This window comes from Rattus norvegicus, chromosome 6 (genome assembly GCF_021556685.1).
Source record: "Rattus norvegicus strain SHRSP/BbbUtx chromosome 6, alternate assembly SHRSP_T2T, whole genome shotgun sequence".
Classification (NCBI taxonomy): domain Eukaryota; kingdom Metazoa; phylum Chordata; class Mammalia; order Rodentia; family Muridae; genus Rattus; species Rattus norvegicus.
Window position 1 is genome coordinate 44,125,329 of NC_141539.1, and position 13,992 is coordinate 44,139,320.

The window sequence follows — 13,992 nt, forward strand, 5'->3', positions numbered from 1 at the left end:
TGAGAGCTGTCTTAGTATTTAACAAACTGTATATTATTAAAAGATATATTCTTAAATCAAATGAAAATGTCAGCCAGTTACATCAGTCATCTTCAGCTAATATCAAGTAGATAGAAGATTATACTGTGTCTATATAAATCAAATATATCAACAGAAACGCAAATTAGTTGCTAAGTTAGTTGCCCCATTATAAACTAATCTATATCTGTCTACGCTGTTATAAATAAAATCTGGTAGTTCATTTTCACATGTACCTCATGCCTACTTAGGTCCAGCAACAAATTAATAGAAAACACTAGGCCCCTGCTAATGACCACCCACTCTATCTACTCCCCCTCCCCCGAATAAATATAAGCTATTCATCCTCACACTAGAAGTCCAGAGTAGGAAATTACCAACAGCCACTCTTTACTGCAAGGTCATCTAATAAACTTTAAAATAAACAACACAAAACATAGAGTAGAAGTTGTACATAGACTTTGTTGAAAAAAAGATGATACAAGAAAATGACCTAGAGAAAGGTGAAACTTGGATGCCATGTGGTTTTGTGTTCTACTTATTACTCAGATGATAAGGAAAGGGGAGGAGGCCAGTATTAGGGTTATAAAACCTGTCATCTGTGCTCAGTCAGTACGGCTACCCTTCTAGGCTGATGTCTAACTTCGCAAGGTCAGCCCGTTGGTCTTGTGGAGGTTTGATGCCTCAGCAAAAGGGGATGCTAGAGCAGTGAGGCAGGAATGGGTAGGTGAGGGTGGAGCACCCTCATAGAGGCAAAGGGGAGTGGGAAGGGGATGGGGGAGTTTGTGGAGGGGAGCCTGGGGGGGACAGCATTTAAAATGTTAATAAATAAAATAACCAATAAAAAAAGGAGAATTAAAACTGCTTTGTTTTTGCTAATCTGACTAGTACTTTTACTATGAAATGAGGGTTCATGTTTCTGCCATTCATCTCACTTTTATTTTTAATTCCTAACCTTTCCATGTTGTTGAATGGTGGTCTCTGAATCTCCTTTGGTTCTGAGGTCTGCCCAACTCATGAAGAATTCCTTGCTGCAGTCAATTCTATTAAGTGTAAGGATTTTCCTTTCATCATGTTCAGGTAAATAACTGAGACGGATTTGTTAAGTCTGACAGGGAACCAGGTGGTAAAATTGTCTTGGGAGTTGGTAGACAAGAACAGCAGTGAAGTGGGACAAATACACAGATATATGATTTCAAAGTACCAGGCAGGGGACAGAAAAGAGTAAAGAATAAGATCAGTTCATAGATGTGTGGTATAAGAAGATACCAGAGAAAAAGAGAGGCAGTGAGCCTAAGGGCAGGGGGATGCTCATCATTTCAGAGTCCTTTAGAGCAACCGGACTCCTCAAGGATGGATCCTGTGTCCTATAGAACAAAGAGAGCAGGCTGATCAGGGCAGATGAGAAAGAGGCCAGGCCTTTGTCATAAATTAATCAGAAGCATTCAGATGATGAGATGAAGTTACACATAAAGTTTATCCCCAAGAGGCTCACATAGTGCAGGTTAGACCCCAGCTGATTGCTTGATTGAAAGCTGCTTTGAGGATTAATCTGCTGAAAGTATTAGGTATTTTTCTTATTGCAATTGTAAAATCCCTGACAAAAGCAACTTGAGGAGGAAAAGAGGAAGGGTTTGTTTTCACTCACAGAGTGGAGATTCAGCTCCTCCTGCCAGGAAAGAAATGGGAGCAGGAGCTTGAAGTGGCTGGTCACATGAGAGTCTCAATTAAGAAGAGGAAGATGTGTGTTTTCTTATTTTGATTCATTAGACGATCAACTCAGGCAATGGTAGGCTCACATTTAGGATGAATCTTCCCCCCTCATTTAACCAAATGTAGAAATGCTGTTACAGTCACAGACACTTGTAGAGCGTTTTCTCCTTACTACATCCTTCTAGGTTCTGTCCAGTTGACACTATTAACTGCCAGTGAAGAAACTAAATGGGCAGATGAGAGGTCTAGGCTATTTGAAGGACACGGGTCACTGGAGACATGCTATGTTGGTTTTGAATGAGAAACATATGCTGAGGTATTTGAACTTAATCCCCAGTCGGGCCTTGGCTTGCATCGACTTTTCTGTGTGTCATGTTTGAGGTTAAAGAGGGGTTCTCTCTCAGCTTCCTGTTCTGCAAGCCCATCTCCATGCTGTGCCCACCATTACGGATCTAACCCTCTGGAACTGTAATCAAATAATAAAGTCTCCTGTAAGTTGCATTAGTCATGGTGTTTCATCATGACAACAGAAAACTAATACACGTAATATGGAAGAGTATGCCTTATCTGATCTCTCTCTTTATATATATATATATATATATATATATATATATATATATATATGTCTTTGTCTTTCTATCTGTCTCTGTCTGTCTCTGTCTCTCTCTCCTCTTACCTTTCTCCCGTCTTTCCTTACCTCAGCTGTCTTTGAGCTTGCAGTGTTCCCACTACTGTCCGTGGGATGCCAAATTCCGGGTATTGCTGTCACACCCAAGCTTAGGGTAAGTTTCTGAATCCTAATATTTATCTGAAGAACACACCCTAACGGGTCCCTTAGAAATCTTCCAAAAGAAGTCTGCCTTTCCAAAATAGTTAACATCTCCCATTGCAGTAAGGAATTAGATGAATCATGTGTGTCAAGTTCTTACGAACAATTTTATCATGAACACCACCAACTTTCTACAATAATGTGTCTAACTTACGAAGTAGTTTCTGTCACGCCTACATGCACTCTTACACAAAAAGAAGCCCAGTATCAATTTTTTTTCTTAACAAGAACTTCCAGTTTTGAATTCTCTGAAGTGAAATTGAATGACATAATCCACCTTTTAAACACAGCTAATTTTCCAAGAACTGAACATTAAATAGAAGCACGTGCTCTTGGTAGGATTATGCCCAATTTTCTACTGTGGAACATGTGCTATAATTACCAGGTAAGATGCTTAGGTCTATAATAAAAATATACCCACATTTTACATTTTAAAATCAAGAAACAATTAAGCTGTGAATTTCATGCTACCATTACCTCTAGCATAATTGCCAGACAATTTTCAGGCCATAAATAACCCTGCAATTACTTAATGCTTTTTATGGTCTGTAGTCTACATGGCAACAATTACATTATTACAGAATAATTACATGAATTACTTTATTTGTAATCGCCATAAAAAAGCATTATTCCACCACTTTGTTCGAAGCCCAAAGACTTAGTACAATACGTTTAATGCTGTGTAGTTGATCTATTATTAGGGAATTAGCCCTCAACCCTTTGGCATATGTTTGAAGAAGCACATATATGAGTCTCAGTGGGTCATTTGTCTAATGTTCTTTTTGTGCTTTAAAACATGGTTGGTAAAGCAAGACAAAGCAAACTTCTGAATTCACTTCGTTATTTTCTTCTACAAGTCATGATGCAAGAACGCTCGATAAAACATCAAATGCTCTAAATATGGTTTTGGGGACATATTAATTATAGACGTTGTAGTAAACAATCTCTAAACAGCCAGCTGTAGCTATACTATGCTGATTCCCCTGGGACCCAAGGATATTTGAATGGACCTAAAAATTAAAGTATATTTTTATCAGAATAACAGGTTTAATTAATTTTAATGAGTGTAAAAGCAATTGCTTCATTCAAATTAGATATCCAAGCAATCAAATGAGAATGAGCCAGGTGGAAGCAATGTCATTTTTTGTTGATTTGGTAGTCACATGCCTGTTACAGTCATCATTTTACTGCAGACCAATGTCGTTTGGGGGCTAAGGTAATTTCTGTTTGTAGGAAGATTTCCTATGTCTCTCTCTGGCAAGAGAAAACAGAACACAGTGTCTCATCTATATGTTGACGAATAGCAGATGTTTATTCTCAGGAGAGAGAAAGTCTGCAGAAATCTAAGTTACTGTTAAATTAGTTTTCCTGAGATTAGGAAGACTTTTAATGTTAAGGCATTGTATTAGACAGGGTACTAAGGAACCCAAGCACATCCATGCATATGTGTGTGCATATTTGTGTGTGTGAATACACATATGTATCTGTGCATATTTATATGCACACACACAGTTGGAAGAGAGCCAAGTTCAAAATCAAGGACTACAGGCTTCGGAATTCACTTTGGCACAGAAGTTGACAACTTTGTGTATTCAGTCCTTCCAAAGATTATATTCTGGTTGAATGAGGACTATTCACAGTATGCATAGAAATCTGGTGTGTTCAAAATGCATAGTTTCAGTATTCACATCATTCAAAAATGTTTTGGAAATGGTTGACCATATGCCTTGGAACCATGGCCAATGAAAGGGGATATATGAAATTATCACAATAGACCTTTTATTAGAAAATATCCAAATACACATAGGAGAATTTTTTTTACAGTGGACAATATATCAATCTATAATATATGCTTTCAAATAGTTTTTAATGCTGAAATTTCCTCATATTTGTATCCAGACCTCTGATAATAACAGTGCTTTAGGAATTTACATATGGGAGAGACAGTAGCCATGCTCTAGGGGCCAGGATACCTTGAAGTGCATATAACAGCCACATCTAGTATTACCACCAGGATGCCATGCTGTGCCATCTATTCTTCAGCATGCTTCCGCCTCTGAGAATCTCTGGTTCTACGTAGGTGACAATGGAAATGTGCAGCAGAACTGTTCCTCAGAGTAAAGAATGGCATTAGCTCTACATCACTTAACCGGTCACTGCATTGTTTAATTTTGTGTGCAAAGTGCCAGTGCCAGTGGCATTCAGGTATTGATGTGATGGCTCTGGTCTGTAATCCCAGCACTCAGCAGACTATAGCAAAAAGATTACAAGTTTGAGGCAAGCCTGAACTATGTAGACAGCTAGCTATACAGTGAGGCTCCATCTTAAAAATTAATTATATGGTTTAGAATTAATTAAAAAGAATGAGAACAAGATTTTTAAAATGGACTGCATGGCATCTTCAGAACCCCAAACTTGCAAAATCAGGGAGACATGTAGGTGCAAGGTACACATAAGAATCAAATATGTGGGCTGGAGAGATGGCTCAGCGGTTAAGAGCACCGATTGCTCTTCCAGAGGTCCTGAGTTCAATTCCCAGCAACCACATGGTGGTTCACAACCATCTGTAAAGAGATCCGATGCCCTCTTCTGGTGTGTCTGAAGACAGCTACAGTGTACTTATATAATAAGTACTTATTATATAATAATAAGTACTACAGTGTACTTATATAATAATACAGTGTACATATATAATAAATGAATAAATCTTTAAAAAAAGAATCAAATATGCAACATTGAAAATAAGCTGTTTTTAGGTGGTAGAAAATAGCAACCAAAAGTCCGCATGTGGAAAAGTAGACCTTTGCACTAGGTCGTTGTGGAGGATGACGCTGGGAATTCGAGCGTTCTGTGTCTTATCTTCACTTCTATACTTATTCCTTTCAACTCAGATGTTAGTTCACTGGAACTCAGTTGAATCCTCTCGAATACCATGTTGAAAATGTCTTAGATAAGTCTTACAGAATCACCTGTGTGTGACCTGGGTGGAGAGGAAGGATTCAGAAAATGAGGCAGGGTGGACAAGAGACCTCTGCAAACCATGAAGCTTGATGAGCATTTGAGAAAAGTCAAATGAAATAATAAACCCACAAAACCTCACAGTGTCCCTGTCCTTAATCTCAAATGTCAAGATCTGTTCTTACCCATGACATTTGGATTCTTGTTAATGGGCCATGTAACCAGACATAATGAGTTCCTGGATGATGTTGTGAGTGTAATGCACCTTCAGATAATTCTGCTGAGTGGTTGTAATAATCCTGACCAATTCTAAACCCCCACATCACACTAGAAGCTCTGCGTTAATTATTAAGCATCATCGCATCCATCCTGTAGTGAAGCCATACTTTACTTAAGGCACAGAGAATATGCGGTCTCCCAGAGGCTAAGCATTTGCCCTCTCTCAGATAGATATTGGAAGGAGAGGTCTCATTCAGAGTAACCACAAACACTGGGCCAATTTTAATTCCCTCTAACATTCCCTTGTGATTAAATTTAACACATAATTCTCAGAAAGGACTGTAAAGTTATCAGGAATGGCAAGCAAAAAATTAATGCAGCCATCCCAGTGAATACAGAGTACTGATTATTACAGATGTGATTGCAAAGCTTTCAGATGAGCTGTTATTTATCCCCACAGATGTTCTCTCTTCATAAGCCACACCAAAGAGCCTGCGGATAATGCATGCAAATTTCTGTAGCCGCTTGTCTTCATAATGTCCCAAGGATGCATGGCTGACAGAATTTCAAATATACTTCTTTTTTAAGTATATGATTCAAGAAATTTCTATAAGAGTATATATCCATATGAACTCACATTTTATTATCTCTGTTTCAGGAATTATTTGTTTTCTGAAAATGCTTAAAAATTGGTTGAAACTGAATATTTTATGCCTTTGTTTCCTATGAAGCTGATAAAATACAGCACATACTGATTAATGATTTCATAAATGGTGTGAGAACTCTTCATCATGCTTGCCTATCATTTGATATGAAATTGAGTTTCCAATATTCATATTTTAAGACAATGCTATGTTGCATGGTTCACCTTTATGGATTTTCTTTGATGCTGTAGGATATGACTACTTTTCTAAATTACTATAGTATCTTCATTTATTGTTTTAGCTAAAATTACTAGACAACAAAACACAGCTAGTGTATTGGGTCCTGTCCATCAGGAATGGGTACTTTCCTTTTAGAAAAGTCATTCTCAACCTTCGTAATGTTGTGACCCTTTAATACAGTTCTTTAATGCTGTGGTGACCCGCGACCATAAAATTATTTCATTATTACTTTGTAACTGTTATTTTGCCACTGTTATTTTAAAAATGTAAATATCTGTGTTTTCCACATAGGGGATCCCTATGAAAAGATCATTCAATCTTCCCCCAAGGGTTTGCGATCAATAGTTTGAGAAGCGCTGACTTAGAAAATGGCAGAGTATGATCTCAATCTCATTTCTGTCTCTGTGCATGCTGAGGTCCAAAACTTATATTCCTAAACTTTTGAAAGTGCAGTAATTATAGACTCAAAGATAAAAATTCACTCAGACAAGCTATTACTTCTGAAATCCTTCCCATTTTTAAAACGTGTTTGCGTTTCTTTTTTACTTAAAATGTTATGGCCCAAGAATTTTTCTTTCCTTGAAAATGTAACCTTGTATTACAGAAAAAGTTCAAATATATTGCTGTGTAAATGTCTATATACTTTTCAGCCTGTCACCATGTTAAAATAGAGTGCCCTCTCAAAACTGCACTCCATGTAGACTTGAAACTACAAAAATTACCTTTTACACAGTTATTTTTTACCCCTACATGTTTTATGGTATTTCAAAGGGTAGTGATAAACTACATATTAACAGAGAGGCAATGTGACCCACAGTAGAAATGACATCAATTGGTTGATAAACAGACTGTGTTTGTGTTTTTGTAGAATAAATACAACTTTTATGGTTTATTGAGGTAACCAGTAACTGTATCTTGCTTTCATTTTCAAATTATTTGAATTGGGCAATAAATTATGACAGCTCTGCTAGTAGAGTGTATCGACATCTTTTATAATAATCATCTTTGTTGAATTGATCCAAAGTACTCTGAGCAAAACTTCAAGTAGCTTGGTGACTTCATTGAGCTCACCCTGTATCTCTGTGGCCTTGGGGCTTCCTTTTTAATAATGACCATTTAGTGGGTGAACCAGCTGTTCATAGTTATGAAATTATTCCAAAATAAGAAATTAGTAATACTTTATATTTTATAACAAAATAGAATATTTAATAGACTTTTGTAAGTTTACATCCAAGTTAATCTTCACTCTAGTTAGACAAAGAGTTATAGGTTGTACATTATTTTAAAAATTAGAAAATAAATTTAATAAACTATACCTAACATTGGCAATATGTATGCAGCTAGCACCTTAGAGGGCATAATAAGGTCTTTTGAAACTAGAGTGCTTATAATTCTACAGGTAGAATATATCAAGGTAATAAAAGGAAAGGTATGCTGATTTCATACATTAAACAGAAAATAATTTATCTGATACATCACGTTAATACAAGCCATCACAGGGCAAGAGAAGTATGCCTTATGAAGAGAATTTGAGGGGTAAATATTCTTTTTTTGCAAATGACCTTATTTGATGGCTTTATTTGATTTTTATGTCAGAACAGAGCTATGATGTGTTAATGGATTACTAACTTTTCGTGTCATTTCCTTGTTGTGTCTGTTCGTGAGTGTGTCTGTGTGTCTCTGTGTGTCTGTATTTGTGTTTGGTGTTTGTGTATGAGCTTCTTGGATATATGTTCACATTTATATGCATATGGTAGCCAGGATAGTAGGCTGAAATGTCTTTTTCTATTGCTATCACCTTGTTTAAAAAAACATTGCATGCAAAGGTAAATGTGCTTTATTTACTATTTGTTTATTCTTTAAGTATTTCATACATCTGTACAAACTATATTGATCTCCATTCCTCCCAACTCCTCCCACATTTCTTCCTTCCCATGTCATCCCCAACTTTATGCCCTCTTCTTTTCTTTTAATCCACTGAATCCAATTATTGTTGTTACATGGGTGTGGAACCATCTGTAAGCACTGTCCATCCTAAGTTTTCAATATATTTTTATTTATGAGACTCAAATATAATTACATCATTTCCCTTCTTTTCTCCCACTTGTAAAATTTCCCATTTTTCAGACATCCTTTTTTTTTTAAATCTGTGGCCTCTATTTCTTTGTTTTTTTCATACACACACACACACACACACACACACACACACACACATACACACACACACACACACAGGTTCATAGTGGAAAGGGGCTCACGGGGGAGGAAATATTGTAAGAGCCAGAGGAGCAAGACATTTGCTATGAGATTTTTGCCTCCTAAAATAAGTTAGAAAAGTTACATTAAAGAAGACCTGAACAAGGAGAGCATCTTATTTCATTTTATTATATTTTGATACAAAGCCTCTTCACTGAACCTAGAATTCCCTGTTTCACTTATGCTGGCTAGCCATTGACCTCAATAAATCCATCTATCCCTGCCACTTTAAGGAAGGACTGTGGATTCTCATTGATATCCTCATGCTTCCTAGCAAGTTTCTCTTCCCATTAAACCTTCTTGATACCCTATCCTTTGCCATTTTATAAATAGCAATGTATCAAGATAAAAGTTGCACTGAACAGGAACCATTTCTTTCACTTACATAGAAATGACTTCATGTTTTTCATCAACATTCTGAATACAAAGCGTGTCCTTCACCCATGTAGAAATGACTGCATATATTTATTGCCTTTGCAAGAATTGCCAATGCTCTGCTATCTTCAAATAAAGGTCATGTTTAGGGCATCTAGATAACTTATACAATTTATACGACAAATTTTATTGAAATCCTATGAGATATAGGTTCCATTATCATTTATTGATGAAGAAATTGATCCTAGGGATGCTATGATATTCTATGTGTCAAGGTGGAGTGATGCAATGACAGTTTTCCATTCCAAATTAATAATAGTCCCAAGTCAGTTATTTTGCACCCTTTGGAATACATATGGACAGAATGGAAAGACTACTTGTACTGCCTCAAGGGGCTTGCACATAAAGTATCTTAGAGTGACCACATTTATTTGTACACTTCAAGAATCATCTGTTGTGACATCTCCTAGATCTAGAAGAGAAAGATAGACTCCAGTCTAGGTCATCAAGAACTGTGGTGATAAATGGAATTTTTGTAACTTTTAAAAGATTACCAATATTGTTTAGTTATTTCACCTCTCAAAATACGTGTTGACTTGAATACTAAATTCATTTATAATTTTATACTTTGAAAAATCTGTAAGCAGTAGCTGATTGAATTTTACTGAGATAAGTATTAAGTAAAATGGAACTTGGGGCCTCTCGTTAGAACATAGAGTTCTTTTGCTAGTCAACACATATAAAAGTAAGAAACACTTTTTGAGCACTTATTTCTATATAAGATGCTCCTCTGGGAGCTGTGGGTAAAGCAGTTAAAAGATGTGAACATTGGGTTTGATTTAGATCTTTAATGTTAAAGACCATAGAATATATAAAGAAATGAAATAGGAAAGAGAAAGGTGCAAGAGAACACATCATCTAGGGAACTTGACTTCTGTTTAGACTGTCTGATCTTAGGACAAAAATCATCACTGATTCTCAAAAGTTGTTTATATTCATGGTTAGGCAGATGGAGATGACATCTAGAATAGGGATGGGAGATAGTTTAGTGAGTAAAGTACTTGCTATAAAAGCAGGAGGGCAGAACCTGAGGTCTGGCTCTAAGAACCCACATAATGCTGCTGGTGGTAGCACATGTGTGTAATCCCAGAACACATATGGTGGTGAGAGGAAGAGATAGAAGAATCATTGGAAGCATAAACAACAGTGAACAAGAGACACTATCAAATAAAGTAAAAGGCGAGGACCAATACCCAAGGACCTCCTCATATATGCTGTGGTACACATACCCTAAACACATATATAACCACTCTCGAGTGCACACACACACACACACACACACACACATACACACACACACACACACAAACACACACACATGTTTTTAATGTCTGAATTGCTAAAACCAATTACCAGGTTGGTCGTGTAAATGGAGTAGTAACCATGTTTGGTCTGAATTTAATAACATGGTATTAGGTAGGGCCATTCCTTCCCAGTTATATGTAATAAGGGAAGGGCAAAAAAGAGGAATGAGTCTCCAACAGTAATCACACTGACACTTCAGATCCGAGTGGTCACAAAGAAACTGAAGACCTAACACAAGAGACCAAAGATAAGTTGCTCTGAGGCCAGATGAGAGCAGAGGCCATGGTGGGCTGGGCACTGGATGTTAGTTTCCAAATTTTACATATTGTAGTCTGAAAGTATACAGACATAAGATACTCTATAAAAATTCAAGTTGTGTAGCCGTACCTAACTACAGGCTTCCATGCCACTTTCCATATTGAATTGAAGACAAGACATTCTGCTTGGCTGATTCCTTCCCTACATTTAAGACCTTCTCATTAATAAATAATGTTCTCAGATTAATAGATCCTCACTAAAATATTGCACTTTTTGTATGAAGTGTAGCTGGCAAAGATTTTCTCCCAAATGATTGTAAAAATAGCAATATCTGTGGGAGTTGGAAGTAGAATGGCCAAGTCTGGTGAGAAGCAGCGTGGGCTCATGCAGTGGACTGAGAAGTGGTGGCGCTCGAGGCAGCCAAGGAGGTGGTCAAGTCCACTAGGCAGCTGGCCTCCACAAGGCAGCATGGTCTGGTGGTCCCAAATGGGACTGATGGAAGTCACTAAGGCTGGACAGGTGGAGGAGGACAGGTCTGATTGCAGCATGGCCGAGTCAGGCTTTGGAGAACCAAAAGAGAGATGAGCCTTCCTTCAGCAACTCCCAGGATTTTGTAGACATGTGAGCAAGGAGTAAGAACTACTTGGTGATGTAATCAAAGATCAGCCTCAGGAAGTAGATGGGATTGCCTCAGTGATTGTTGTTGATAACGTTCCTCAGGTGGGATCTGACCTGCTGGAGAAGCTCCAAAATGTCATCTACAAGATCTTCTCCAAGTTTGGGGAAATCAGAAATGACAATTACCCTCAAGAGGAGGAAAAGACAAAAGAGTACATCTTTCTGGAATATGCTTCTCCTGCCCATGCTGTGAAGGCTGTGAAAAAATGTGAATGAATACAAGCTGGACAAGCAGCACACACTCCGGGTCAACCTCTTTACTGATTTTGATAAATACATAAAATCAGTGATGAGTGGGACATTCCAAAGAAACAGCCTTTCAAAGACCTGGACAATTTGTGTTGCCAGCTGGAAGAGGCAGAGTGTATACATCAGTACAGCCTGATTTTTCAGAGTGGAGAGCACACATCTGTCTTCTGGAATGGCATCAAGAACCCAGTCTCTACTGAAGAAAGAGCAAGATGGACAGATATACAGTCTGGTGACATGGTTCTACTTGCCCCACAGACAGAGACATATGTGCACTGGTCCCCTAAGGGCACCTACCTGGCCACTTTTCATCAGAGGGGCATCACCTTCTGGGGAGGGGACAAGTTCAAACAGATCCAGCTACCGAGGCATGCAGCTCATCAATTTCTCTCCTGTGAAAGATACCTGGTGGCTTTCAGTCCACTGATGGACATTCAGGAAGACTCTCAGACCATTGTCATCTGAGACATCCTCACAGGTCATAAGAAGATAGCCCTTCATTGTGAATGCTGAGCCAACTGGCCCATCTTCAAGTTGAGTCACGATAACAAATTCTTTGCAGGAATGACCCTAGAAACTTTCAGCATCTATGAAACACCTTCTATGGGTCTTTTAGACAAGAAGAGCTTGAAGATCTCTGGAATAAAAACTTTTCTTAATCTCCGGGTGGTAACATCTTTGCCTTTTGGGTGCTGAAAGACAAAGATATTCCAGCCAGGGTGACCCTTATGCAGATACCCACTAGACAGGAGATCTGAGTGAGGAATTTGTTCAATGTGGTAGACAAGCTGCACTGGCAGAAACATGGAGATTACCTGTTTCTAAAAGTGAACAGAACTCTGAAAGGCACACTGGGTGTTGTCACAACTTTTAAAATCTTCTGAATGAGGGAGAAGCAGGCACCTGTTGATGTTCTTATGGTTTCTTTCATCTTATGGCCTTTGCCTGGGAACCCAACGGCAGTAAGTTTGCTGTACTTCATGGTGAGGCCCCGCAGATATCTGTCTCCTTCTAGTATATGAAGGACAATGGGAAGATCAAACTCATCAAGATGTTTGTCAAGCAGCAAACAAGCACCATCTTCTGGAGTACCCAGGGGCTTTCATGGTGCTGGCCTGGCTGAAGAGCAAGAGCCATACCTCAGTGTTTGTTGACACCTCAGATTGCATTGTCATGAACATTGCAGAGCAATACATGGCCTCTGATGTTGAGTGGGACCCAACCGAGCACTACATAGTGTCATGGTGGAGCCATAAGGTGGACAATACTTATTGGTTGTGGACCTTTCAAGATTGCTTTCTCCAGAAAAACAACAAGGACCGTTTTTGCCAGCTGCTTTGGAGAACAAGGCCGGCAATGATCCTCAGCCAGGATAAGAGAAAGCAAATTAAAAAGATCTGAAGAAATATTCTAAGATCTTTGAGCAAAAGGATCACTTGAGCCAGTCCAAAGCTTCAAAGGGACTGTAGAAAGAAGTTGGATCATGATTGGGGACTTTCAGCAATACCAAAAAAAAAATGTCCCAGTAACTCTATATGAAGCAGAAGAGCAAGTGTCTGTAGCAATGGGGAGAGCTGAATGCTGACAAGCTGGACAGCAATGTGGATGACTGGGAGGAAGAGATCATCGAGATGTCATTTTCGAGAATGACATCGAAGAGGTCATTCCTCTGGGAGGTCAAGAGTGATCTCAGTACTATATGTCACTGTGCTGTGCCCAGGATCCAAGGCTACTCTTGATAGAGAGCCTTGGGCTCAGTTCCCATTTGTGCTTTCTTGCTCTGGATGTGAGTGCAACCAGGGTTCCTTCATCCTGACAGAGTTCTGTATCTTCAGCCCTAGGTCCACTGAGGGGACATTCACCTCTGCTCTCACACTGCCCTGTTTGGGATTTTATCAGTCATATCTGCACTGAGTCTCACTGCAGTGCTCCTGAAGGCTCTTTTAATTCCTGTTGCTGCCCATGTGGTTTCCAGAGCCTCCACTTGCAGCTCAGTGGCGTTTCTGCTCAAGGACTTGCCCTTCCTGTGGTCTAGTCTACATGCCCACCACTTACATGTCCTGAAGCTTTGAAGGCACCCCAGCAACTCACACCTGTTTAGATTGTGGCAGGGCCTCTGGGCAGGTTGGATGTGGAAATAAAAACAACCCTATGTGGAAAAATAGCAACATTTGCATGTTTAAATAGAAA

General features: G+C 38.7%; 1 pseudogene; it reads left to right on the plus strand.

Moving 5' to 3' along the window:
* The first annotated feature begins 11,226 nt into the window (after window positions 1-11,226).
* Eif3b-ps1 (eukaryotic translation initiation factor 3, subunit B, pseudogene 1) lies at window positions 11,227-13,489 on the plus strand (annotated as a pseudogene).
* The last annotated feature ends 503 nt before the right edge of the window (window positions 13,490-13,992 follow it).